Genomic DNA, 4,770 nt, shown 5'->3' with positions numbered 1-4,770 from the left:
TATATATATATTTATATATATATTCTATTTATATTAATTTATATTTTTACTTTTAGAAAGAATTCCAACAAACTCTGTTGTATGTTTATCTTTTGAGATGATTTTAGTACATCCATAATTTATTTTTCGATTACATTTCCCATTATTGACCCAAATGTGCCCAGAAAATTCCTCTGTGGAGCAATTAACAGACACCTCAATCAATAATGTAAACACGTCAGTGAGTTTTAGACAAATAAACGCTAAACACAGCCACATTTTCTTCTTGGACTGACATGAAATGTATAAAGCATGAATTCTACTAAACAGAACCACATGTGGAACATTTGTTAATATGAAATTTTACTGTTGTTTTGATCAGAACTGATTTTCAGCCCCGATATGTTGTGAGCGAGAGAGATGGAGCAAACAAAAGACCGTCAATTTCAAGCATATGTTCTGTTTCTCAGAAGCTCCATGGCGTGTGTGTGAATTTGTTTCAGCTGAGAGCGAGACAGCTGTAGATTAATACTGGCTTCTGACTTGAGCGATGACGGACGAGAGGAGGGTGGAGAGGCGCTGTCTCTCTCTATCAATAATCAAAAATACCCCCCCCCCCCTTTTTTTTTTCTTAATCTTTCTTTTTCTTTCCACCTTTTTTCCTCTCTGGAGCAATTTAAACAAAACAACAAATGTTTCTTTTCACAAAGACTTGAGTTAATTCAGCTCTCCAGCAGCAGAATAGGAAGGTATGAAGCTGTGCTAATTGTGTGAAACACAGGGCTGAGGTTAAGGACAAGAGCTCCCCGGAGAGGGAAGAGTGCATTGATTTGTCTCTTTATTTTCAGTAAACTGTTAATACTGAATACACCTGAATAATTGAAGTGCTGGTCTTTGTGCATTTTAATGTTTTTGTTTCTAGGAATCAGAAATGAGCGGATGTTCAATCTATGATCAGAGATTGACTGTTTGTAGTGATAAAGATGGTATTGATGTACATTGATTGATTACATTTTTACACAACATTTTTTTGATCCACAAAAATTGTAGAAGCTTGAGTTTAGTGTTTTTCCTGCAAAACAAAGTTTTTTTTTTGTTTAATCAAGATAAGCTGGATGCTTGACTGCTTTCCCTTATTACTTTACATCAGGGGTCTCTTTTTACCATAAGAGCTACTCAAAGAATTGAAATCCTTGGAGAGTTACTGATTTTTTACCCTTGATTTTATCAAAGACTTACAGTACTTGACACTGCAGCTTCCAAAATTCACTTTTCTCTCCTTTTCTTGTCTGTAAAACACAAAATAGTGAAAAACACATTTAAGGCTACCAAACTTAACTGTTCATTTAAAAAGACTGAAATTGTCTGTAATGTAATGTGTCAATCTGGTCTCCTGGAAATAATTTGCAACAGTAAAAATGTTTTTGAGAAAACCTTATGGCCATCGGGTACGTTCTATATTAACATAATGAGGAAATGTTAATTAACGCTGTTGTTAAACAACTTATTTTAATGTTGATTGATCATATATTTTATTTGCTCCCACCAAAATATCTGATCGTGCAATACAATATCTGCTCACACAGCATTATTTATCTTTCTTATAGTTATTTTTAGGCACTGGCTGCACTTATTGATATGGACACTGTATAACATTTAGGAGGAATTATTGGCAGAAATGTATTAATAGTCATGTTTTCATTAGTGTAAAATCACCTGCAAATAAAAATCCACAGTAGTTCCTTCTACACACTACGAAGAAGGAATTATGTGTAACAGGAGGTCGAACATGTTCTTTTCACACTTCAAGTGCAAAGTACAACAGAGATGACAAGAATTCTGGAGAATTAAAGTACTTCTACTATTGTCGGTTATATTTAAGTAACTTCCTTTGCTCCGTTGTTCCTCAGATGTTATATTTAACATTTTGCTATAATCTGTTAGGCAAAGAGGTTACGTTTAATCTCACAGCAGCCTCAGTCCAGCTAACAGTTTTAGCCACAACTGTAATCTCCAGTAAAAGTTCACTACAGTTTAACTCGTCTGACAGAAGACGAGTAATCGGACCATGGAACTCCTCAGACTACAATTCTGACAATCATCTTAGAACTAGACTGTTGTTGGACGATGCTGTTGAAATTCAGCCAGATTCTTACCAATTCTCAGTTAAATTCTTACAATGACTACATGCAACATGAAAGGGGTCACTTGTCACCCACAAAGAACAGCCACCGACCCTGCAGCTCTTACTTTTTTTTACCTACTTTTAGCTCATTGTTTTGGTTTTACGCCACATTTACTATATGAATCACTCTCACCACTCTCATCAACCAGCAGGCATCTGTTTTCAGCAAAAATCTCTTTTTCTTGTCCTCAAACCAGCGGCTCGATGCGACAAGTTCAGACGTGATCTGTGGAGCCCGAGGGGGGAGAGGGAAACAAGATACAAAGGGATACAAAAAAAAATCAAATCACAACATTCTTCTGGAATTCATTGATCATCGCAGGCTGATAATAAATATATTTGTTTGAGGATCCAAGTGTCGAATTAAATTAAGTGCAGGCCTGTGTTTCATAATTTTAAGGGTTTATTTATTTGTTTGTTAAAATCAGCCAATGAACAAAAAAAATACCATGAAAAGTAATTTCCACGGAGAAGAGGGAAAAAAAACTAAATGGCATATTCATTAAATTATATAAAACAATATTCAGAGTTTCAATCTGTGACAGTGAGACATTAAACAAGTTCTTTTTTTTAAAGGATTTAATGAAAATCTGGTGCCCACAGTCATTGACTGTTAATAGAACATTTTGATCCTACTTCCACTCCACTTTCTTTCTCTACCAATATTTACAAGATGAAGGATGAAAGTCTTTTAGTTTGAAACGTATTGAAAATATGGATGTGTGTAAGTGCAGTAGAAGTACTTACAGAGCCCTTTAAGTTTATCTTATCTTTACAGTAAGTCTGGTATGTGCCTGACATTCATTTTATCTAAGCACAACAGGACACACATTAAATGTTCATCCCTTCAAGGTGAAAGAAAAAAATCTACTTCTACTTTTCAGTCGAACCCTATGCCTCTCTCCCGCTTGCCCTTTATCCCTCCATCCTTCAGTCTATGATCTCTGCAGTTAGAGCAGATCAGAGCTCAGTGAAGCTATCAGGTTTCTCCTCCCTTGACGGCTGTTTACAGGAGAGATGGAGCGGAACAGCCCTTTAACAATCCTGAGTGAATCCTCTTGCTCTGTCCTGCAACATTCCCCACATTTCTACCTCGGTTTGCGACAGTTCCTGTGGCAAGAAGAAAGGCACAAGGGGAAAAGAGGGAAAGAATGATGGACATTTTGTCTTAAACAACTCAGAGGGAAAGAGGGAGAAAGGATCACTGAGGAAGGAAAATAAGGACCATTTACACTGGGCGTATTCAACTGCATTTTTCCTAGGTGCTGAATTTTTCTAAGCAGACGCTTGTGGGACCCAGAGTATCAAAAGGAAAATATTAAAGCCCTAATTAGCTTGTTTTTTTATTAATTAATATTTTATTTATAACTGAACAGACTAAAAAACATGGGAATGAATCCAAAAAGATAACTAAATACTTGGCTTTACCTCAACCAATGAGGCAGCTCACTGAGGACTGATGGTTAAAAATCTGTAATTCTGTAAATGTAACTGCAGTCCTGACTGGCAGGAAGTACTAATCACTTTTAACCAGTTTTGATGCTATTATGCAGTTGCGCTGGTATTGTGCACCAATTTTGGTTTAATACTGTCACCGAATTCTGGGCGCAGCTTAACAAACTATTGTTGTTTTAATAAAGAAGTTGGGCCATCATTCTGTGAGCAACCTTGATCTGATTTTATGCTGCACGAGTCGGTGAACAGCGGCAGTGACAGTAAGTTTGGTTACCTCGCTGAGAAGTTGGCTGTGTGCAGTGTGACGCCTGCAGCTCTTCATCTAACAGCTCATTGTGGCTGCTCCTTTTTTTTCCCCATTACTCCCTGCAATATTTTAAACTGATCCGCTGTCAAAAAAATGCCAAAAATGACTTCTTGTTTTGTAGACACATTTTTGATGAACAATAGCAGCCAGTGTCAAGCTCACTGACAAACACCTTGCATTTCCTGACACTAGTCTACTTCATAATAACAGTTAAATGCTTTTAATGTGAAGCCGCAGTAGTAGGAAATTTAGATTTGCATTAGCAGTAACTTAATACTACCTTACTCCAGGTATTTTGCCACAGATACTTGTAACACTATAAATAAATAAATGTTTTCATCAGTGGCCATCCTGCTGGCTTTGTGGTCCGCAGGCCCATCAGTTGAATACCCCTGATTTTAACTATTAAATCGAAGCACAACCGTTACACTTAAACTATGTTTCCTCTTTGTTTCGAAGTAGCCCGAAAGCTAAATTATTTACAGTAATAGTGTTAAGCCAAGTTCGAAGCTCTAAAGATGGCTGCTGAGGTTGGTCAGTCCACCACTTTGGTTCACAGGGAAATGTTGTCTGCCTGTTGTTCAAGTCGTTTTTTAGGGTTCGGTTGAGTGCAGTGAGAGTGACCCAAAACAGTTAAGTAAACGTTTTGTGTGAACCTATCGAGACGTTCGACCATTGGTTTGTGAAGTAGCGTTTTGAAACCTTGAGTTTTATGCAGTATGATGTTTTTTCGCGGGTTGAGCTGCTCTCATTGGCTGCACAGTTTTGACTCGTCCATAGCAGGAAACAATGGTGGCTTGCCTGGTCACACACAATGAGAAATAGGCAACGCAGTAACATGATC

This window comes from Morone saxatilis, unplaced genomic scaffold (assembly GCF_004916995.1).
Source record: "Morone saxatilis isolate NCDOM2014 unplaced genomic scaffold, NCSU_SB_2.0 Contig7, whole genome shotgun sequence".
Lineage (NCBI taxonomy): Eukaryota > Metazoa > Chordata > Actinopteri > Moronidae > Morone > Morone saxatilis.
Note: the sequence above shows the minus strand (reverse complement) of the source record.